Raw genomic sequence first — 26,264 nt, 5'->3', positions numbered from 1 at the left:
GGACAAACAATATACGTGTAACAACATCTGGAGAAGCCTCTGAATTCTGGCGACCCCTCATAGCATAGAAACGGTTGGATCCTCCCGAATTCTGTGCTCTACCCCTAGTTGTACCACGCCCTGCGGGTGTTGGAGTGCCTCGAGCTGGAGGAGGTGCTGCGGGTGTAGTAGCTGCAGAATTGGCTGGTTGTGCCATGCCCCTGCCCGTACCCTGGTGGGACGAATGACAATCCCTCTGAATGTGACCCCTCACTCCGCATCCGTAGCATATGGGTAAGTCCATGTAGCATATTCCTAGGTGCATCTTTCCACACCTAGGGCATGGGGGCTTCCTCTGCTGCTGGGATCTACCACCATGATGACCCTGCTGATTGGATCCCTTGTTGCTCAGAATTCAAGGCAGCTGTAGCAGCCTCATTAATTACCAAGGGACTAAGGCCCTGCACAAAGCGGCGTACTCTAGCCTCCATAGTGGGCAACATGTAAATAGCATATTTCGATAGGTACGTGAATCTCATATGGTAATCCCACACACTTAGGCTACCTTGCCTCAAGTTCTCAAACTCAGCAGCACGGGCTGCCTTAGTCTCGGCAGACAAGGAATGATCAATAAAGGCATCGGCAAACTCACTCCACCTCGCCGGAGAGCTCCCTTCTTCACGGGACTCCTCCCATAGTTCAAACCAAGAATATGCCACCTCTTTCAGGCGGTAGGAGGCCAATTCCATTGCCTCTGCTTCAGTAGCACGCATAACTCTGAGAGTCTTGTGCATCTCATCAATGAAATCCTGGGGATCTTCCTCTGGGTTAGTACCCGAGAACACTGGAGGATCCAACTGGAAAAACCTTTTCACCCTCGAACCAGTAGAATCCCCCGGATGACTGGAAGAAGTGGGTGCAACATTTGACCTCTGGGTCTGGGAAACCACTATTTGAGCCAACATCTGTATGGCTCCCCTAAGATCAATATCAGAAACACCAAAATCGGAAGCTGGAACTGGAGATGGAACTGGTATATCAGTTGGAGGGACTGTTGCACCTTCAGTAGGTGTAGGGACAGGTGGTGTCTGATTAGTTGTAGTAGAGTCATGTAGTGTAGTAACTGGAGGAATATTCTCACTCCTCGGGTGCTCACCCGCATCATCAATTATATGATCAATTGTCACTCCTGGGGTGACATTGGCTCTTTGGCTAGTTCTTGCCTTCTTCTTAGGCGCCATGTACTGAAAATTAGAGCAACTCAGGAGTTAAAGGAGGAACAATCTTACAACAAGCTTTATCGCACGATCAAGAACATAAAAGAAGGGTATTATTCCTAAATGTCCATGTAGCATCCTAATTATAGATGTGATCGACAACACACCGATAATAAGGACTCTACTAGACACGGCTCAGAGACATCCTAGGACACGTTAAAACCTTAGGCTCTGATACCAAGTTTGTCACGCCCCAAAACCGAGGAGCGCGACCGACGCTCAACCGAGTGAACCCGACCGAGCAAGCCTGTTAGATTTTATTCTACCCAAACTCATCCATGAATAAAGAAAATACATATTATCATTAATTAGACGAAAATGTGTTCATGTCTACAATACCAATTCATTTCCAATAGTTTCATCATTTTTTTAAAGTCTCAAATGGACAAGTATTACATCCACAACATAACATAGTTTGTCTTTCCCCAGCACCAATACATAACCCACACTATGTCTACGGAGCCTTTATAGATAAAGTAGAGTGCAATGATAATGCCGGCAACAAGGCCCCGGCTATACCTCAAACAGGATACACAAAGTACAAAAGATTTATGACCCCGGAATGAAGTGGGGCTCACCAAGTCAGCTGGGAAGAAGGTGCACTGCTATCAATGATCAATATCTCCTGCTGTGGAACCACCTGCATCCATTTAAAGATGCAGCGCCCCTGGCAAAAGGGACGTTAGTACCGTCGAATAGCACTAGTATGCATAATTAAACACCCTCTCAATAGAATGACAAATAATACAAATAAGATTATCATAATATCAATGAAAGACTTAATCAACATCAAACCTCAATTTAGGATCAAGACAGTGTTCAAATTAATTTCCATATCTCACGTTGGGAGATTTTTAGTATCGATATACCATTGTCCACAATACCATTATTCACAATACCGGTACCACCGTACTCTCAGCACGGAGTCTGATCACGACCTGATCGGCTAGGCCATCTCATTAGACACATCAACCACAATTTCTCTCAATATCAATAACACCGTCTTTAACACAGAGTCCGATCATGACCTGATCGGCTAGGCTATTCATTAGGGACATCAACCACAATTACCATTTCAATTATAATTTTCAGCACAATCACCACTATGTGTGCGGCATGGTGTCCGATCACGACCCGACAGGCTAGGCTGTCTTATTTGAGACATGAACCTTTATATATCAATCATCGCATTTCATAATACTTTCATATCTTTTCATTTCATTGGCACTAGTGGCCATAATTATAAGATCATTCTTGGCACGTTGGCCATATTCAGTATTTCATGCTCACATTATCAATTTCAAATATCATCCTCATCATCAACAATAAACACAATTCAAATCAAAGTGTGTAGTACACATGTGAGCAATTTAGAGTCTAATGCACATAGAGATATTTCACAAAATTTGGCATAATAGCCTTCATTTGAACTTGACTTAAAGTCGAAACATTATTAATGCACAGCCCATATTTTAACACATCCTCAATTGGTAACATAACATGAATAGAGCATTTGTGATGCTTGTTGAACATATATCGTTCAACCCAATCTTACTCGGAATAGCCAATTTCATAATGAATCACTCGTGACTTACATAATTTACCTGAACATCATGGGATTCAATTCTAAGAGAAGAGTTTACCCAACATACCTCACTTGATCTTCCTTACACTCTAAAACATTCCGGAATTCTTAGCAACTTCAATCTATTTTAGAAATATAACAAATTGAATCAAAATTAGGAAGATGATCATGGTTCTAGCTCATTTGAGCATTTTATCAAACACTAGATGTGCATTAAGGTTTCAATGTCCTTTTTATGAAGGGCTTCATCATCCCACAACCCAACATTTATCATTTTAAGCTCAACAATCTTTCTACACCCTTTGATAACACATGCATGTAAAATAACCAACACTCTTGCCCAGAAATTATCTTGCTTATTATCCATTTCTACACAAAATTCAAAATTGAGGGTTAGGGTGTTGAATCTTACCTCTAGAATGAAGACCTAGTAAGCTTCCCTTCTTAATCTTCCAAAACTTGAGCAAGAATTGAAGAAATATTATGGAAGAACACCTTCTCACTCTAGGGCACTCTCTCTCACTCTAAAATATCAGATTATGTCTCAAAAATGGCCCAAAGAGTGTATTTAACGAAATAGGGTCGGGTTTTAAAAACCCAAAAATGGAGCTCCGGAACAAGGTATGCGATCGCATAACCGATATGCGGACCGCATATCGGTCGCATAATTGGTTACAAAATAGCCAAAAGAACTGCCTGTGTATGCGGTCACTATGCGGTCCGCATAACTATTATGCTTTCCGCATAACTGTTATGCGGTCCGCATAATGCACCGCATAACAGGTATGCGGTCGCATAGTCGACCGCATAGCTGCTTCCCGAATAGCCCTCACCTGCTCACTTCTGCGGCTATTATGCGGCCCGCAGAGTGATTATGAGGTCGCATAATGGACCGCATAAATGCACATTTCCGGCAAAATTTTTCCTTTACTTTTCTGTGCATTGTTCAACCCAAAAAGTCCAAGACTTACAATTTCTATAATCCTCAAATACGTAAGCCTAGTCCGGCACCATGAAATATTATTTTCTTTGTAAATTTTACCAGGCCTTACACTTAAGTACTTCAAAATGTTTCGGGGTGTTACACTTGGGGAGCGTGACCGACGCTCAACAGAGTTACCCCGGTCGAGAAAGCCTGCACAGTGCCGTCTACCTAACTCACCCATTGATAAAGAGAAGAATACATTTCATTAATTAACAACAAGAGGGTTCATGAACAACACTAATTCCATCACCATTAGTTACTTCATTTATAAAGTCTCAAAATAGACACACTTTCATCGTTCGAAGTAGAAGATGTAACACACATACATCATTACTATCTTGACTTTCCCAATATCAATACAAAACCCACACCATGTCTACGGAGCCTCTAATAGATATAAAAGAGTATAATGATAGTGCCGGCAACAAGGCTCCGGCTATACCTCAAAACATAATACACACGGAACAAAAGATGCACAACCCCGAAATGAAGTGGAGTTCACCAAGTCAGCTGGGAAAAGAGTGTACCACTATCACTAGTCAATGCCTTCCTCTATGGAACCATCCGCATCCTTTAAAGATGTTTTTCCCCCGACAAAAGGGACGTTAGTACAAGTCGAATAGTACTAGTATGAAAATCGAAATATCTATTCAAGGACTTGGAAATACAACATGAATATGATGAATCATGGTTACGATGATAGGGCTTAGATAGCCACAAAAGTCAATACATATTTATTAAGAACTTCCAATAACACTTATAAATTTCAAGTCGGGAATCCTCTACAACTACCTTTACACAGAGCGGCCTTTCCGCCTTACCCCAATGGATGCGGATGGAGGTGCAATCACAATACCAGAAATTCTATACAAAGCGGCCCCGCTGCCTCACCCCAATGTATATGGGTGGAGGTGTATTTAGAATACCACAACTATACACAAAGCGGCCATGCCGCCTCACCCCAACTTATGCAGGTGGAGGTGTAACCACAATACCACAGCTCTACACAAAGCGGCCCCGCCGCCTCACCCCAACATATGCGGGTGGAGGTGTAACCACAATGACACAGCTCGAGTTCCCAAAATGATAATAATATGTACAAAAGAGTTCCCTTCTAATCAACTGTTTGGCACCTTTGGCCTTAGCAAGTGTAAATTCATAAAGTTTCATCATATGAGAAATAAGTGTTTAATTACATTGATTTCATACTAGATCTTCTTCCCAAAGGGGTATAACATGATTAAGTAAAAAATAGAGAATCATTAATACACGAGAGTTCTAACACGTTATGCCAATTGGGCATCAATTCTACTAGTTTGAATACCCCACATCAATAGCGTTTCAAGTTCGACTACACATGATAGAATTTTACAAGGATTCGGGAATTCCGATACTAGAATAAGAGTTTAGCCTTCATACCTCGCTTTGAGCCTTCCTTAATTCACTACACAGTTCCGAAAATCCTAGCAACTTCGATCTATTTGGAGAAATAGCAAAATTGAACACAAATTAGGAAGATATTCATGGTTTCAGCTCATTGGAGCATTTTATCAAACACTAGGTGTGCGAATTTGATTACAAGGTCCTTCCACAAGATTTGCTTCACTCCACAACTAATTCAACACCAAGAGTTTACTCACACAGGTTCAATTACCTCCCAACCATACTCATAGCTACATGCATACATAAATAAAAACTCCCATATCCAAAAATCGTACTCCCAATTACCCATCTTCTACCCAAACTCGAAATTGAAGACTAGGGTTAGAACCTTACCTCTATGATGAAGACCTTGTGAGTTTTTCTTATGAATTCACCAAGTCTTGAGCAAGGATTGATGGACAATTAGACTAGGGTTTCCCCTCTCTCTAGAACACTCTCACTTCTCTCTAAAATATCATATTTTTGCTTCAAAAGAGTCCCTTTACTTCAATATATTGAAATAGGGTCTGGTAAAAAATTTAAAAAAAATAAAACCCTGATGCAGATCTGCGGTCGAATATGTCCCCGCATAATGCTCCTGCGGTTCGCAAAATGGACCACACAATGGCCCTCCGAAACTGGGCAATTCTGCCCCACTCTGGGACTAGTCTGTGGTCCGCAAACCTATTCTGCGATCGCATAATGCATAGCAGAACCTTCCTTCGAAAAATTTCATGCTGGATCTGCGATGGGTTATGCGGCCCGCAAAATGATTATGCGGACACATAATGGACCGCATAATAGTCCAAATAAATTATCCAGATTTCTGCCTCAGTCTGCGGCAGATCTGCGGTCCACCGAATGGGCCGCAGAAAATGCCTTGCACTTCCAAATAATTTCTTCAACTCCCCAACGCACTGTTCAACCCAATAATTTTCTTCAACACAGCACATAAGTCTACTTTGGCACCATGAAACCCCGGGTTTTTGGAAAGATTTTACAGGGCCTTACATTTTATTTATTATATTAAGTTATTTTTGCTAGATTTGAGCCATCCGGAGATTGTTTCACATGAGAAGGTCATTTTAGATTATTCGTTTAGCTTCTTTAACGTAAGTATTTTGCCTTACTTTGTGCGGGGGAACTACCCCTTATGATTTGAGTCATTTGTGCCATTTGTGTCATGTGAAAGCCGTGTACACGAGGTGACGAGTACGTACTCGGGATTATATGTGGAAATTGACCGGTTTAGACTCTTAGGCATCTTTCTTGTACTTATTTGGAATTTTTAGCACACATTATATATTTTATTCATCATGTCTACCATCACATGCCTTATTTGAAGTTGTCGTTACATGTCATATTCTTTACTTGTCGAGTTTGCTCTTATATGCTTTATTTGGAGTTGTTATCACTTTTATCATTATGTGATTTCTTTTATTATGGAGTTATTCTTAGTTTAAATTGGTTTACATGATATCCCTTTTGTTTCCGGATTATTCTCATGCATTTAGACGTAGTACTAGTTCGTGCCATATCTTTCATTGTTAGCCAAATTCATACACTAGGAGCCAAAGTTTACCATTTCATGGAGATACTTTCACTATTGACTTTATCCTTAAATAATTAATTTGAATTTAGGTTATCGAAAGTCATTAATCTATTTTAATTGAAGTAGTGTAAAAAGGGGGTGTCGTTCCTTGTTGAGTTACTTTCCAATTCCTTTGTTGTTATTGAGATTTTATACACATTGTGTGTGAGCCGTGGGCTATTTGTTGCGGAAATATTGATATTGTTGGATATTTGGAGAGGTTGCGGCCTATGGGCACTTGTGTTACGAGTTGATACATCGTGTTGTTGTGATGTTAGCACTTGTGAATAGTTGTGTGGTTTTGTTTGTTGTTATGCGGAGTATAAGGGTGGTATTTCACCGTTGTTGTTATGCGAAGCATAAGGGTGGCATTTCACCGTTGTTGAATGTACAAAGTGATAAGGGTGGCTATTGTGTTATTATTTGGGAAGAGTGATAAGGATGGCTATTATACGGAGTGATGCAGGTGGTTATCGGGGAGATAAGGGTGGCAAATGTTATTGTCAGGGCGAAGTGATATGGGTGTGCGAATTTGATTACAAGGTTCTTCCACAAGATTTTCTTCACTCCATAACTTATTCAACACCAAGAATTTACTCATACCAGTTCAATTACCTCCCGACCATCCTCATAGCTACATGCATGCATAAATAACAACTCCCATACCCAAAAATCATACTCCTAATTATCCATCTTCCACCCAAACTCGAAGTTGAAGACTAGGGTTAGAACCTTACCTCTTGGATGAAGACCTTGTGAGTTTTCCTTGTGAATTCTCCAAGTCTTGAGCAAGGATTGATGAACAATTAGCCTAGGGTTTCCCCTCTCTCTAGAACACTCTCACTTCTCTCTAAAATATCAGATTTTTGCTTCAAAAGAGTCCCTTTACTTCAATATATCGAAATATGGTTGGGTCAAAAATTAGAAATAAATGAAGCCCCAATGCAGATCTGCGGTAGCATATGCAACCGCATAATGCTTCTGTGGTCCGCAAAATGGACCGCACAATGGCCCTTTGGAACTGGGCAATTCTGCCCCACTCTACAACCAGTCTGCAGTCCGCAGACCTATTCTGCGGTCACATAATGCGCCGCAGAACCTTCCTCTAGAAAATTTCATGCTGGATCTGTGATGGATTATGCGGCCCGCAAAATAATTATGCGGTCCATATAATGCACCACAAAATAGTCCAAATAAATTTCCCAGATTTCTGCCTTAGTCTGCGGCCGATATGCGGTCCGCAGATTAGTTCTGCGACCGCAGAATGGGCCACAGAAAATGCCCTGCACTTCCAAAATTTTTCTACAACTCCCCAACGCACTGTTCAATCCAAAATGTTTCTTCAACTCCCTACAATCGTCAGAACATAAGTCAACTTCGGCACCACGAAACCCTGGGTTTTCGGTAAGATTTTACGGGGCCTTATATTTTATTTATTATATTAAGTTATTTTAGCTAGATTTGAGCCGTCCGGAGACTATTTCACACGAGAAGGTCATTTTAGAGTATCAATTTAGCTTCTTTGAGGTAAGTATCTTTCCTAACTTTGTGCGGGGGAACTACCCCTTAGGATTTGAGCTGTTTGTGCCATTTGTGTCATATGAAAGCTGTGTATGCGAGGTGACGAGTACGTACTCGGGATTATATATGGAAATTGAATGGTTTAGAGTCTTAGTCATCTTTCTTGTATTTATTTGGAATTGTTAGCACACGTTATATCTTTTATTCGTCATGTCTACCATCACATGCCTTATTTGAAGTTGTCGTTACATGTCACATTCTTTACTTGTCGAGTTTGATCTTATATGCTTTATTTGGAGTTGTTACCACTTTTATCATTATGTGATTTCTTTTATTGTTGAGCTATTCTTAGTTTAAATTGGTTTACATGATATCCCTTTTGTTGCCGGGTTATTCTCATGCATTTAGACGCAGTACTAGTTCATGCCATATCTTTCATTGTTAGCCAAATTCATACACTAGGTGCAAAGTTTACCATTTCATGGAGATACTTTCACTATTGAGTGTATCCTTAAACAATTAATTTGAATTTAGGTTATCGAAAGTCATTAATCTATTTTAATTGAAGTAGTGTAAAAAGGGGGTGTCGTTCCTTATTGAGTTACTTTCCCATTCCTTTGTTATTGAGATTTTATACACATTGTGTTTGAGTCGTGGGCTATTTGTTGTGGAAATATTGATATTGTTGGATCTTTGGAGAGGTTGCGGCCTATGGGAACTTGTGTTACGAGTTGATACGTCATGTTGTTGTGATGTTAGCACTTGTGAATTGTTGCGTGGTTTTGGTTGTTGTTATGCGGAGTATAAGGGTAGTATTTCACCGTTGTTGTTATACGGAGCATAAGGGTGGCATTTCACCGTTGTTGAATGTACAAAGTGATAAGGTGGCTATTGTGTTATTGTCTGGCAGAGTGATAAGGGTAGCTATTATACAAAGTGATGCGGGTGACTATCGGAGAGATAAGGGTGGCAAATGTTACTGTCAAGGCGGAGTGATAAGGGTGGCTATTACACGGAGTGATATGGGTGTGTGAATTTGATTCAAAGGTTCTTCCACAAGATTTTCTTCACTCCACAACTAATTCAACACCATGAGTTTACTCATACTAGTTCAATTATCTCCCCACCATCCTCATAGCTACATGCATGCATAAATAACAACTACCATACCCAAAAATCATACTCCCAATTACCCATCTTCTACCCAAACTCGAAATTGAAGACTAGGGTTAGAACCTTACTTCTTGGATAAAGACCTTGTGAGTTTTCCTTGTGAATTCTCCAAGTCTTGAGTAAGGATTGATGGACAATTAGCCTGCGGTGTCCCCTCTCTCTAGAACACTCTTACCTCTCTCTAAAATATCAGATTTTTGCTTCAAAAGAGTCCCTTTACTTCAATATATCCAAATGTGGTACCTTGTATGGCACTAGTCCATAAATACGGGGTATTATAGCTTGGACCGTATTTTACCTCAAAATGTCAAACTTCGACGAAACTCATTTTCTTCGATTTGCTTACTCTCTCACCTTCACGAATTTACTTATCACTTTTTTGAAATAGCATAATACTTATAACCTTCAAATAATCTCATTCTCGAGCTTACGTCGATTAACTTACGACAAAACTTTAACGTACAAAAATGCGGGATGTAACATCTCACTTTCGAGCTTTCATCAATTTACTTATGGTGTACTTTCACGTAAGAAAACATGGGGTGTAACATTATTCCCCCCTTTGGAACATTTGTCCTCGAATGTTGACTGATGCACTTATTATTTTCATAACTTATGTCTTCCGAATAGTTCAGTACTCTCCTTGCCATCTAGGCAATTGTTCTGTGAATAATTCCAAAGGCCAGGGCATTCCCCCCTTTAGGCCCCTTTCTCACACCATGACTTGTGGTCGGAATCCTTCTAATCTCATAAGTGTTGCTACCTTCTATCATGCAGCATGTATGACTCTGACCTTGTAAATGTGCCTATGCGACTCTTCTCTCCTTTTCCCTCCGGCTTTTAGCCAATCTCCAGGCCTCACTTTGTAAATATATACGGAGCTTGATAAGATATCCCTCTGGGAATCTATAGGTATACTTAAGTTCTTCTCTCGGTACTTTGTCGAACTTACGAATATTGTTATATCTTATTTCATAGACCCAGTTATCCATCCGTATGACTTTACTGCATCTAGGTAGGTCATACTATACCATAACTTCTTACTTTGATCTATCGTTACTGAGGTCTGCTACCAAACTCCAGCTTACTCTCGTTGCTTATCCTATATGTATAAATCTAAGTCCTTTAATGCTTCCTCATTACTGTTCATCTTAAGAATGACGGCCTAATCTCATCTCGTACTTTGTAACTTTTATCTATCCATTGTTGATTCACCTCAATATTGATCTATAATCTACCACTGATAACTTGGCCTCTTATGTAATACTGTCGCTAGGGCTCACTTCTTTTCGGGGAACATCTGAAATGATTATACTGATCCACCTAGGGGCGATACTATACTTCAATAACTGTATTTTATAGCATCCCAATGTGATTCACCTTACGTGGGTATTTTAATCATGTGCCGTCCGTGAAATCCCCTCTCTTCTTTTTTCTTTAAATCATTACTCAATCGAAGGCCCAAACATCATCCTTTATCTATCACGATTACACCCTTATACTACTACCAAGGCAGCATTCCATCTCTTCTAAATGTTACTAGTCTTAGACTCTTTTGAGTTCATTCAGGCTATACTGAGCTTTCTATAAATTAGACAAACCATCAGCTCTTTTGTTTTCATGGGCTTAATCCCGAGAACTTATCCATTTTCGTCACATTTTCACTTGCCTTTTCTTATCCTTACTCATGTCTTCCTAAAACCTTGTCGTGCTACCATACTTAGCTTGCTACCTACACATATCTATTTATACTACTCGCAACCTTCCTTCATCTTGCTTGCACCATAGATTTCCTTATGTTATTCTGGAATATCAAGCGAGACATTACATTGTCTCTAACTCTTCTTTACTCTTTTAACTAAACCCCTCGGTACCTAAAAACCATAGGCTGGAAGATATGCCACTTACGACGCCGCTACCATTCTTGGATACTGAATCCCAACGCTTCTATCCTTCTATCTGTAGTATGGATTATTCGCAACCTTCTGCATTTGAGTATCTCGTACGTTGTTCACCTTTACCTTATTTACCTTAAAATCTCGCATCACATCTTCTATCTCTTTCATGCCTTGCTTTCACACAGGTATAATTCATATCCACAACTTGAAGCTCTATTATAATACTTTCACCTCTAGTGCATATACAATCCGGTGGGAGTTTCATACTGACTTCTTATGAGGTTGGTACTTTACTAACTGGCTCTAACCAGGGCCGTTATAGAATATGGTTGTTGTACTATCTCTCTTGTACCTCTGATATTAAAAGTGATTCTGCAATGTTCTCAATCATGATGTCAATAATTTTCTGGGTCCAATAATCAGACTCCTGATTTACTTAGTTGATGTAACTCTTTAATTTCCTCTTCCTTCTGATCATCCTTTATTTAGGCTTAAGCTATATTCCAATCTGCGGCTCATGGTATTATTTACTCTATGGAATATCCATGATACAATCTTCTAACAATTCAATCCTTTTTCTATGACATAGACTCAATTCTTTCTTTTAACTCATACCGGAGTCTTCTACGGCTGTATGATTGTCAACATATATGCTGCATGGATAATACTCTGAAATCTTAAGTGTGTTCACAACGTAACTAACTCTGGATCATTGATCGAATAATTCCTTTCGTTCCTTCTCAGCTTTCTTTAAACATAAGCTATTACTTTTTCTGGTCTTCCTGCCCCCTTGTTGCATGCATACTTAGCTTATCTTAGTTCCCACGCATGCCAGAATGTTTTTGCAACTCATATGGCCTCGAATATTACTTTTGATTTTTGCTTCCCGTTCATTAGCCACGGTATGCGCCACTTTCCATTGGAGTGCATATAATTTTGTAGTGAGACTGTTTTTACATGACCATTTCTTCTTCAAGCTACTATGCTTAGGTTGAATCCTTCTTCCTTATCTCCTCAGCTAGTCTTTCGTTGTAGTACTTAGGGAAGACCCTCTGACTCTTGTAAAGCTGCGAGCTTATTATGTCGTATACCCGATAGAATTTTTGATGTCCTTCCTCGCCTATAATTATCCGTAGTTACTTACTGAGTAGTATTTTAAGTAATTTGAGATAATTCTTAATTATGTGGGTAATTGGTTAATTATAAATTTTAGTGGGAGATTAACCATGTAATTAAAGTTTGTGGATAAGTTGAATAAAGACCCTATCCTCACGTGGCAACAACGGATTTAAGATGCAATGACTCTTTGGTCTTTATAAATTGGTGGCATGTTAGGAGAATTTTGGATAAAATAATCCCCAAAAGTGGGGACCACACCCACTAAAATAAAAAGCTTCTCTAAATTACAATATTGAGATGCTTACTACAAAGTAACAGATGGAATTGTCAAAGAAGGAATTCATATGAATCCTTTATAATGCTTATGGCAATGTGATTTTTCTTCAGCAAATTTATACAAAAGAACGTCCAAGACAAGCAGCAAGAAGCCACAAAATTCATACAAGACTAGATGATAGCAACGTGATTTGCTACAACAAAATTTCATGCGAAGTTATACTACATAATAGCAACGGGATTTGCAATTTTAAGGGAGACTGGTATAATCTTTCTCAAGAACATCATATGGATTTTTCCTTACTCCGATCCACCGTTACGTGTTGTCGCAATTGACGTGTGTTAGAGGGATTGTCAAGAGAATCGGCTCAGGTATGTTAAGGCTATCCCTTCTTTCTTTTTGGCATGATCCATACGATACAAACGAAACGAGTAAATGCACAACTTCCATAAATGACTCTATTCATAGAAATGCTAGAGATGCTTATGTTCTTGATTCCCCATGTGTCCTATTATTCTATCATCTGTTCATGGGTCTCAGAAAATACGTAAGTTGATAAAGTTTATTTCATGATATTAATCAAAGGCATAATGGTCTTATGATATTCCGAGAGATTTTATTGACGTACTTCTCATGCATTGCATTTATTTATTCATGTACATTGACCCATGACCAGATGGCATTATATACGCGTATATATATATATATATATATATATATATATATATATATATATATATATATATATATATATATATATATATATTGGGGGATCTGGGGAAAGGTTATGGCGTTATATATGTACCACCACCTGATCAGCTGGTATACGTTGATGACTTTGCCCGCAGTGGCTGATATGATATGATGGGATGCCCTTAGAGGCTTGATGATGTTATGAACGCATATATCCATGCATGGTATGATATTTATACGCATATGCATGACATTATAATATTAATGATTCACAGAGTTATTCAGACTTACATGTTGAGTCTTTTACTCCATGTTTTTCTCATGTCTATTGTTTACTGGTTTTCATTCCTTACATACTCGGTACATTATTTGTACTGTCATTCCTTTGCCTAGGGACGCTGCGTTTCATGCCCGCAGGTCCCGATAGACAGGTCGAGAGTCCTCCAAGTAGGCTATCAGCTCAGCGGAAGGTGTTGATGCACTCCATTTGCTCTGGAGTTGCTTATTTGGTCAGTATGATTTGGATATGTATTGATTAGTATGGCGGGGCCCTGTCCTGACCTTTATGGTATTGATCTACTCTTAGAGGCTTGTAGACATATGAAAGATAGTATGTCCTTGTCAGCCTATGTTCAATGTACGAGTGATTATTTTGGCCTTATAGGCCCGTATGTCACATGTATAAGTTTTTATATCAGATTGGATCGTTCTATATTGAGTATTCCCTTATGTTTATTCCGGTTAGCCCATGACAGCCTGTTTGGCCCATTTGCCAATGATAATACGATAAGAAGGATATGTAATATTGGTACTCGGTTGAGTATGGCACTGGGTGCCCGTCGCGGCCCATTGGTTTGGGTCGTGACAGATTCATAACCGCACGAGTCCAAAAATGTGATTAGTTTCTAAATATGAGTCCAAATCGATGTTTTATCCCTCCCAAAATATGCTTTCTTAACTTTCAATTCAAAACCCTCTTTTCTTCTTTTGGATTCCTTGATTTAAAGCCAAAAAAGATGATAGATCCAAGATATAATCATAGATCTATGTTAGTATCTCTTACCCTTATGATGTAGATAAAATCTCCTCTAACGATCTCCCAAATTTGTGTTGTGTGGATCTTCAAATAATAAAATAAAGTTTATGTACGAAATAGGATCTTATAACAAAAACTAAAATTTCAGCAATTGGGAGCTCGTCTCCGACCCTCGCTTCACAAGCCCATCATGAGGGCTCATCCACTACTCTCGCGCCACGTTCCAGGTCGCGAGCTTCTGCGACCTAGTGCTGATTTACTAGTTTATCTCTTCCAAACTGCCTTCGAAAACCCCGCAACTTACTCGAGCCTATCGAGAACCCTCCAAACCATTTCGACTAGTTCATATATCCTATACAAATTTGTCCTAGGGCTCCAAATATATATGAAAATATCATAACTAAGATTCGAGGTCCAAACTAAAGTTTAGACTCTCTTAACGTTTTTCAAGTTTTAACTTTCACAAGATACGCCCGAATCATACTCGTGCCCCTAGAATGCTAAGATGAACATACATACAAGTCCAAAATCATCATACAAACCTATTAGAATCTTCAAATTACCAATCTGGCTTGTTTACCTGAAATATTTACTTTAGTCAACTCTCTTAACTTAAAGCCTCTTGTTAGGAACTAAGTGTTCCAAATTGCTCCCGAACCTCTCAGGACTCAAATCACCCCTACCTTTAAGTCATGAAATATCAAATGGACCTATGGAAAGTCTCAAATAGGAAAATGTGATCATAGAACTCAAAACGACCGGTTGAGTCATTACAGACAAAATGGTGCAGGAATGTGAGAACTCGATAGGGTTTGCTTCTTGTTTGATTGAAAATGTAAGGGAGAAAGAGAGGTTTATTGCTTCTTCTGTTCATATGCTCATTTTGTGACTTAAGAATTTCTTTTATTGGTAACATTTGACAGTAAATGTGCCTATAATGTTTGTTCTTTTTTCAAACACATATTTCCATCACACAAGATCAATATTGTTACAAAACAATTCCCTCTATTAGGAAGAAGGAAAAGCAAAGAAAAAGTTGAGGATTAGCTCAGTGGATGAGCTTCTTGCCTTTCACAGTGAAATGGAAGATTCAAACCTTATTAGTAGCATAGCATTCCTTTCTCCCCTCCCCTTCCCTACTCCTCCCTTTTCCCTTTCCCTTGATGTTATTATAAAGAGGAAAAAGAGCAAAGAAAATATAAAGAGAGAGAGAAACATTAATATGACATAGTATTAATTTTCTGATGAGGTTTAGAAAAACTAGGAGCATACTCCTCTCTTTGATGTTAGTTTGTATATTCTTTTATCTTGTTTTTTTTTATAAAGAACAGAGAGCAAAAGAAAAAAATTTCAAACTTTCAAAAATAATTCCAATTCCCAATCAATTAATGAGAAATTCAATGTGTAATAAATATGTTATGGAAGATCTATATATTGTTGTCCAGTACATCAAGAAGAAAATTTAGTATGGTTACAATAGATACAGTTGTAAGGGGTAAAATTGATTTATAATAAATGGTCGATTGGCAGCATGACGTATGGAACCAATACCAGATACAACAAATTCAACCGACATCGAATAAATCCCGAAGGGAGCATGGTTAACATGAGAAGACCAGGTATTTTTCATCAGGTAGCATTCAATGAAGGAATATTTCTAAAATTAAATGAGCGACCGTTGCAGAGAATATTTGCATTCATGGCCTGCCGTTACTTTCTCATCAATGGCTCTTTTATTATCATTTAAGAGGAACTTGATCCTAGGATCTTGTTTTCCGAGATAAAGCTATAAATAATAGGCTCAGTAGCCATTGTAGGGCACGCAATTATTTGCAAACATATGTTGTATATTACTTTCGCTCTCAAAAAAAAACTTGTTCTTTATCATTGCTCTCACTTTTGTCCTCGGAGGCATTGCGCTCGGAGCCAGGCTTGTTATCTTCTTCAATTTCAATTGCTAAAATCTCATTTTTAATCTTATTTCTTTATCATTTTCAGATTAAATCATTTCGCTTGTCTATAAATCATGTAATAAATTTAACTGTACTGTTTTACGGGTAAACAATTTGGCACCTACCGTGGGGCTTATACAGTTGCGAAATTGCTTTGATCCTTATATTTATTGCTAACATATTTTGATTCTTAAACTTCAAGAAAATGATATATGGAAGCTAATGATATTAACATCACTCACAACATAGAGAGGCATGAAGAATTGTCCCAACAAGATGACTCAATCGGCGACACCTGTAACAAAGGTGATGAAACAACCTTGGGTCGTGAAGACTTACAAAATCAGCCCATTTTCTGCCTGTCAGGACTGCGTATTCAACAGAGGATTATGCAAGGCTTTAAATTAAGGAGATAATACGACTTCATGGTGTCCCTATATCTATTATCTCAGATAGAGGTGCTCAGTTTACAACTAATTTCTAGAGGTCCTTCAAAAAAGGATTAGGGACTCAAGTAAGTCTTAGTACATCATTTCATCCCCAGACAGACGGTTAGGCTGAGTGTACTATTCAGACACTGGAGGATATGCTACGGGCTTCTGTGATAGACTTCAAGGGTAGTTGGGATGATCATCTTCCACTTATTGAATTCGCATATAATAATATCTATCATTCCAGCATTCAGATGGCTCCATACGAAGCTCTTTACGGACGAAAGTGTAGGTCACCTATCGGATGGTTCGAGGTTGGGGAAACTAAGTTAGTAGGACCAGAGTTGGTACAATAGGCAATTTAGAAGATTAAGCTTTTACGGGAAAGGCTATTAGCAGCTCATAGTCGTCAGAAGTCCTATGTAGATAATCGACGACGAGACTTGGAGTTTCAGGTAGATGATTGGGTATTCCTAAAGGTATCACCGATGAAAGGCGTTATGAGATTCGGTAAGAAAGGAAAGCTTAGCCCTCGGTACATTGGACCTTATAAGTTCATACGCAGAGTAGGCCAGGTAGCATATGAGTTAGACTTGCCTTCCAACTTGGAGTCAGTACATCTAGTCTTTCATGTGTCTATGCTTCGTAAGTGTATCGAAGATCCTTCTAGAGTCATTCTAATTGACTATGTTTAGGTCACAGAGCAACTATCATATAAGGAAGCTCCCATTGCTATACTAGATAGACAGGTTTGGAGATTGAGAACTAAAGACGTATCTTCGGTTAAAGTACTTTGGAGGAACAATAATGTGGAGTAGATGACTTGGTAAGATGAAGAAGACATGAAGTCTAGGTATCCTCACTTATTTCCGCTTCCGGAGGAGGATCAGACTGAGACATCACAGCCTTAGGTACGTATATGGCACTTGATTCTTATGTTAGTTATTGTCATTGGTCGTGTGAGGCCATTGGTGTTATTCATGATTGAGGCCCTGTGTGGCTTTGTATTGTTGGGTTTTCTGTTTGACAGGTTGGTAGTGGTACCATTACAGAGGAGACTCTACCAAAATTTATATAAATCTCTGGGAGTTTAACATTCGAGGACGAATGTTTCTAAAGGGGGAAGATTGTTACACCATATGCGTCCCAAGGTACAAAATCTTCAACCAATTCCTACAAAAGAAATCCAACGAGATTTCTTAGCACATTAGAAACGTGTAATTTTGCGATTCTAAGGGAGTACGGTGCAACCTTTTCCAAGAATATGATACGGATTTTTTCCTACTCCAGGTATGTTAAGGCTATCCCTTCTTTCTTTTGGCATGGTCCAAATGATACAAATGAAACGAGCAAAATACGCAACTTCCATAAATGACTCTACTCATAGAAATACTAGGGGTGTCTATATTCTTGATTCCCCATGTGAATTATTATTATATCTTCTGTTCATGGGTCTCAGAAAAATACGTATTTGATAAAGTTTATCCGACATGCATATTATTTTTATGACATTCCGAGAAATCTTATTAACGTATTTCTTATGCATTTCATGCATTTATACATATACATTGACCCATGACTAGATGGCATTATATATGCGTATATTATATGTATATGGGATATGGGAAAAGATTATGGCGTTATATACACACCACCACCTGATCAGCTGGTATACGTTGATGATTTGCCCACAGTGGCCAAAATGATATGATGGGATGCCCTCAGAGGCTTGATGATGTTATGAACGCATACACCTATGCATGGTATGACATTTATACGCATATGCATGACATTATAAAAATGAAATGATTTACAGAGCTATGCAAACGTACATGTCGAGTCTTTTACTCCATGTTTCTCTCATGTCTATTATTTACTGATTTTCATTCCTTACATACTCGGTACATTATTTGTACTGACGTCCCTTTTGCCTGGGGACGCTGCGTTTCATGCCAGTAGGTCCCGATAGATAGGTCGAGAGCCCTCCAAGTAGGCTATCAGCTCAGCGGAAGATGTTGGTGCGCTCTATTTGCTTCGGAGTTACTTGTTTGGTTAGTATGATTTAGATGTGTATTGTTTGGTATGGCGAGACTCTGTCCCGACCTTTGTGAAAATTATGTATCCTTAGAGGCTTGTAGACAGATGTCATGTACGTAAAAAAATTGTATGGCCTTGTCGGCCTATGTTCAGTGTACGAGTGCTTATTTTGGTCTTATAGGCCCGTATGTCTTATGTATAAGTTGGTATTACATGTTGTATTCTACTTATCTCATGGCAGCCTTCCGGCTTAGTTATCTTTGATAGTATGACATAAAAAGATACGTTATGTTGGTACTAGGTTGAGTAAGGTACCGGGTGCCCGTCGCGGACCATTGGTTTGGGTCGTGACACTATGTGACTTGTCGGGGTAGTTGGTTCGGGTCCGGAGAGATTTTGGAATGAGTTGAGACGCTTAGTCTCAAGGTTGGAAGCTTAAGTTGAAATGGTTGACCGGATGTTGACTTGTGTGATGGTTTTGTTAGCTCCGTTGGGTGATTTTGGACTTAGGAGTGTTTTCTGGATAGAGATTTGATGGTCCGTAGTCGAATTAGGCTTGAAATGGCAAAAGTTAGAAATTTAGAAGTTTGACCGAGAGTTGACTTTATGGTTATCGGGTTTGGATTGGGGTTCCGGAAGTTGAAGTAGGTATGTGGTGTCATTTGTGACTTGTGTGCAAAATTTGAGGTCAATCAGACGTGATTTGATAGGTTTCGGCATCGAATGTAGAAGTTAGAAGTTCAAAAGTTCTTTAGGCTTGAATCGATGCGCGATTCGTGGTTTTATCATTGTTTGATGTGATTTGAAGGCTTGACTAAGTTTGTATCGTATTTTAGGACTTGTTGGTATATTTAGTTGAAGTCCCGGGAGGGGGGAGGGGGAGGGGGGAGTGTGGAGTTAGGATGGTTAACGGAACAAGTTTGGAAGATGAGAGGCAGCTGAAGTTCACAAGTTCTGGTGCAATCGCACCTGCAGAGTTGTGATTGCAGGTGCGAATGGGGGAAACACAGATGCGGCCTGGAGTTGAGCGTGCAGTGTTCGCAGGTGCGAGAGAATTGCCGCACCTGCGTGGCCGCAGATGTGGCGAATGGAGCGCAGAAGCGGGATTTGATTAGATTACTGTGGAACGCGAATGCAGAAGGATTTTCGCATGTGCGGACTCGTACCTGCGCGTGTGTGGTCGCAGAAGTGGAGGTAGTGGATCCTTGGCCAAACCACAGAAGCAGAGGATTTCTAGCACCTGCGAGACCGCAGGTGTGACTAAATGAGTCGCATGTGCGAAAGTGCTGGGCAAAATATTAAGTTCGAGGGTTTCGTGATTTCCTTCATTTTGGACATTTCAAGCTCGGGATTAGGAAAGTTTTGAGAGGGATTTCGAAGGGATTCTTGAGGTAAGTCACTTGTGGTTAAATTTACTCAATAATTATGTTTCCCCTTTGATTTTTCCAACTAGATTGTGTGGTTTTGAGGTGTAATTTTGAAGTTTGAGGCTAGGGATTTGGAGAGTTTAAATTGGGGATTTGGGTGTCGATTTGGTGTTGGATTTTAGTAAATTTTGTATGGTTGGACTCGTGGTTGAATGAGCTTCCGGATTTTGTGACTTTTATTGGATTTCAAGATGTGGGCTTGGGGGACGACTTTTGAGTTGACTTTTTGAATTTTGATTAAGAACTTAATATTTTCTTATGGAATTGATTCCTTTGGCTCGTGTTGATTGTATCGAATTGTCTATGGCTAGCTTCGAGGCATTCACAGGCCATTTCACGAGGCAAGGGTTTGTTGGAGTAGAGTTTTGCATAGTTTGACATTAGTAACACTTCTAAGCTTGGTTCTGAGGGTATAAAACCCCGAATTTCGTCCTATGTGATTTATGTTGAGGTGACGTGCATGCTTGGTGACGGGTATGTGGGCGTACACCATATAAATTGTGATTTAGTTGATTCCTTGGAACTACATAGCTATTTTATCTGAACAATTTGTTATACTCTATGTGTTAGAGCACTTGAGCGGTGATTCATGCTAGAAATCATGTTTAGGCTATATGCTGGTACTATTGGGACCCAGAGTGGTCGTTCTTTGCTGTTGAGTTATCTGTTTAATTGCAGTTGTGTACTCAGTCATATTGATCATTACGTGTCATATCTCAGTCTCTATTATCGTATATTGTCACATCTCGTATCATTAATTAGGGTTGCCTAGCATGAGTGTTATGAGCCCGAGATACTGGAGAGATTGGTGACTGAGTTTGGGCCTGAGTGTCATGCTGTGAGTGATATCTATATATATATGTGGATTGGGTTGCATGTAGCAACAAGGCATGCCGCAACAAGCCTTATGTCTATATATATGTGGATCGGGTTGTATGCCACAACAAGCCTTATGGCTATATATATGTAGATCGGGTTGCGCACTGTAACAAGCCTTATAGCTATATATGGATCGGGTTGTGCATTGCAACAGACTTTATGGATATATATATGTGGATCGGGTTGCACGCCGCAACAAGCCTTGTGGCTATATATATATATATATATATATATATATGGATCGGGTTGCACGCCGCAACGGGCCTTATGGCTATATGTGTATCGGGTTGCACGCCGCAACATGTATCGTACAGTGCTGAGTGACTGAGCGTGACGAGCGAGAATTGAGACGGGTCTGAAAGTGTGAGTACTTGGGATTTCACTGTGTCGCATCACATACAGTTTTCACATTGGCATATAGCTATAAAGATGTCATACTCTTCTTATCAGTCACACTTGGCATATTTTTATCTGTGTTAGACTTAACGGTTGAACCTAGAAGCATGCCTATTTTTTTGTATTGTTAAAGTATGTATCTTTACTGTATTGTTTGAGCTCGTCACTGCTTTCAGACCACATGTTAGACTTGTTACTTATTGAGTTGGTTGTACTCACGCTACACCCTACACTTCATGTGCAGATCCAGGTATTTCTGTAAGGCCCCATAAAATTTTGCCTAGAAATTTAAGGTTTTAGGTTGAAGAATGCATTGAGGAGTTGATGGAAATTTTTGGCAGAAGTGCATATCTCAGAACCTATCATATGCGTACATGTCAATCAAAATGGTCACTTGTTTGCATAAAGTCTCTCTGAAATTTGAGATCCTCACACCTCCATCATAGGAAGATCTTGTGTCACCCATCTTAGTATAACTTTTGTGTCCACTTAGGACATTTCGTAGTAAGTAGCTCACTTTGTTCCTAGTATTGTAGTTTCCCATAACGTGGCCTTGTATTACAGTTTGGGAATTAATATAGAAGAAACATGTCCAGCTCATAATAAATGTTCATTTTCTCTTTACACCTCTAAACTTGTATTAACTATGTTCCTTAGTAAGTGAATTCATTGTGCTAGTTTTCTGACATTTGTTGTATAACCATGAGATATCTCATCCTTCCATATGTGGCTGCAACACTTCCTTTTTCATAAAGAGTCCTTAATAGGCTCTCCGTCAAGACCAAATGCACCTTTGGGGGTTATCATAGCATCACATCTGCTTCTCATGTTTTCCTATCTTTCATTAGCATCTAGGTACTTTTCAAGTCATAAAATCCATGACGAACTCATTATGAACATCTGCAAACCTTCCATGATTATTTTATAGTATTTCCTTGGGTTTCGTTATCCTTACGCACTCGGATTCTAGAATCACTGACTATGTCATTGTCATGTGCGGTGAGTTTTCTATCATTAATGTTCCACATCCCTGGGTGGATAGGGGTTATATATATTTCTCCCCGGAGCATCATATTTCCCATTAGAATTTTTCTAACCAATGATGTCATTATGATGATTAACCATGTTAGCACTATTGGTAGTAAACTTCATGTCTCTTAGGATATAACCTCCTGAAATGCCTTTCTCAGTACATTGATGGATTCTCTAATAATTCCACTCCAATCTCGAACCTCGTTGTTCCTGTTTGTAGTAAATCTATCGAGAGTTGTAGGTTCAAGCATGTCAAAGAAGAAGCATCATTTCATGATCGAACATATTGGGTAGGAACTCTATAGTCATATTCATTCTAGCCCATCATAGAATAATGGTTGAAGGTCGCCAAGGGTTTAATTTGGGTGTTTGATGTAGATATTTAGAGTTGAAGAGAGTGAGCGGGTTATTCTCCAGATTTTCTCCATGAAGATACTATGTGAATCGTTAATAAAGGTAAGATAGGTGTAGTTTACATTTGGGCCTTATGGAATCTTGAAAGAAATAGGCCGAGCTATGCGTATGATGTCCCTCATCGTTGTTCTCCATGCACCCGGTGTTTCTTGTGTCTACGTCAAGGAGGGTAGTTGGGAATCGTTTGTCTATCATTCCGGTGGAAGCTATGGAAGGTAAAGTTAATGGGTAATTGGCTTATGAGAGGTACCTAATTGTCATCCTTGCTAGATAAGTCCGGAAGTTTAGATTGCCCCTGCCAGGTGCTATGGCTAAGTCTGTGAGTCGAGGAGATCACCTCGAAGGCCGAAAGTGTTGTGAAAAGGGAATATTCTCACTCGTTTGTAGAGCCAAATGGTTGTGGTTCAAAAGGTACTTTCTATGTATTATGATTTAAATGTGTACAGTACATGTCAAGATACCACTTTTGTTACAGACTTTTTGGGTTGAAGAATGCACTGAGTAGTTGATGGAAATATTTGGCAGAAGAAGGCGATTCTGCGGTTAGTTTCGCGACCGGAGAACCACTCTGCGGGCCGCATACCCGTCGCAGAGTTGAGCAGGAAATGGTTGAATTTTGAAGGTCGTTTTGCGGTCCATTCTGCGATCGCATATCCATTTCGCGGTCTGCATTTTCCATCGCAGATTTGGCTTGAAGAATTTTGTTATATGATTCTGCGGTCCATTATGTGGCTGCATAAGTAGTCTGCGGACCGCAGACCGGTCTAGACCAGCCCAATTCTTGGCATCGTTTCCGTGGCCCATTTTGCGGGCCGCACATCTGTTATGCGGTCCATTCTGCGACAGTAGACCTGGGTTCGGAGGGTCTATTTTCCTATTTTTATAACCTGACCCCATTTTGATAAATAGCCTTTGGTGCTTATTTCGGAACGATTGTCTGATAATTTTAGAGAGAGGTAAAAGAATTTTAGAGAGAGAAGGAGGAAATCTAGCATTCTAGTCACATATTCATGCACCAATCTTCAAGAATCAAGAAGCCACTCACTAGACCACCATCTATCTGGGTAAGATCTTGTCCTACATCATCCATGCAAATTGTTTAGGGTCTAAGTAGATTGTAAAGTTGGGGATAGGCCATGCATGTGCCAATATGTGGTAGAATGTGAGGTTGTTGAACTATTTTGGGTAGTTCTTGTTGAAATTGGTTGAGGGAGGAAGGAATTACCATTGCTTTGTAGTCTATTTTGCATACTAGGTGTTTGACAAAATTCCTAAGAGAGTTACACCATGAGAATCCTTCTAATTATTATCCGATTTTCGCTATCTTCCTATAGATTGTTATTGCTAGAAGTGTTGGGATGTTGTAGTAACTTAAGGAAAGCTCGAACAAGGTATGTTGACTAAACTACTCTCTTAGAGTTGAATTCCATGATGTGCCCATAAGTTTCAAGTATGGTTGACTCAAGTTCCTTATTCCCATGTTCCGAGTTATTCCCAATAAATTCGATTGTCCCGAGTAAGCAAGTGTCGAGAATTATGTATTCAAAATATGTTCTGAATGTTCCTATCATATTATGTTATCCTTTGAGAATGTGTTCAAGAATGATATGTGTATTAAAATATTATGGCTTGAGTCGTGTTTCAAATGAAAGTCCATTATGCTTAACTTGGAAAGAATACTTCATGCGTCTAAAACTCCAATTGCTTATATGTGTACCTAAAGTCTTGATTTGAAATACCTTATTTTTGATAATCTATAAGGATGCTTGAAAATAAAATAAGTGGGTTGGAGATATAAAGTGTGGCCAACGTGCCAAGAATGAAAATTATACTTGTGTCCAATAGTGCCAAGGAAATGAAATAATGTGAGAAAGGTTATGAAATGAGCCTTGATTCAACTGTTCCAAATTGACTTCGAAAATAGATGTGCCTAAAAGCTTATGTACTCAGGTCATGCCCAAATGCGGCTGTTTTAACTAATGCTATACTTTGTAAGTATTTCCAAAGTGTTTTGAGCTCTTATATATTCATGAGTTGAAATTGTGTATTACCCTTTTGGGAAAAAGTATTTCAAGAATGAATGATGTGTTAAAGATTTTCTATTGTGACTTAATTATGTTATACCCCTTTTTGGGAAGAAAACCTTGTATGAAATCAATGTAATGAAACACCTATTTCTCATATGATGAAATCTTATGAACCTACTCTTGCTAAGGCCAAACGTGCCAAGCGTTTGATTGGAAGAGAACCCCTTGTACAAACTGTTATCGTTTTGGGAATCTAGAGTTGTGGTATTGTGATTACACCTCCACCCGCATACATTGGGGTGAGGCGGCAGGTCCGCTTTGTGTAAAGTTGTGGTATTGTGATTACACCTCCACCCGCATACATTGGGGTAAGGCGGCAGGGCCACTTTGTGTAGAGTTGTGGTATTGTGATTACACCTCCACCTGCATACATTGGGGTGAGGCGGCAGGGCCACTTTGTGTAGAGTTGTGGTATTGTGATTACACCTCCACACGCATATATTGGGGTGAGGCGGCAGTGCCGCTTTGTGTAGAGTTTATGGTATTTTGATTACACCTCCACCCGCATATATTGGGGTGAGGCGGCAGGGCAACTTTGTATAGAGTTTATGGTATTGTGGTTGTACCTCCACCCGCATACATTGGGGTGAGGTGGTAGGGCCTCTTTGTGTAAAGGTGGTTACAGAGGATCCCCGACTTAAAAATTTATAAATGTTGTTGGAAGCTCTTGATAAATTTGCTTTGACTTTAACGGCTATCTATGCCCTTTATTTATTACCATGATTCATCATATCTATGTTGTATTTTCAAGTCCTTGAATAGGTGTTTTGGTTTTCATACTAGTACTATTCCACATGTACTAACGTCCTTTTTGCCGGGGGCGCTGCATCTTTAATGGATGCAGGTGGTTCATCAGCGGACAGCTTTGGTCCTCGTTAGCATTCACTCTCTATTCAGCAGGTTTTGGTGAGACCTACTCTGTTCTAGGCCTTGTGTCATTTGACGTTGTATTTTGAGCTTTGAGGTATAGCCGGGGCTTTGTCGCCAGCACTTCTATTCTTATCTTCTATTGTACTTAGAGGCTATATAGACAGGTTGTGGGTGGTGTTTGAT

Source organism: Nicotiana tabacum, chromosome 14, assembly GCF_000715075.1.
Source record: "Nicotiana tabacum cultivar K326 chromosome 14, ASM71507v2, whole genome shotgun sequence".
Taxonomy (NCBI): Eukaryota; Viridiplantae; Streptophyta; class Magnoliopsida; order Solanales; family Solanaceae; genus Nicotiana; species Nicotiana tabacum.
Note: the sequence above shows the minus strand (reverse complement) of the source record.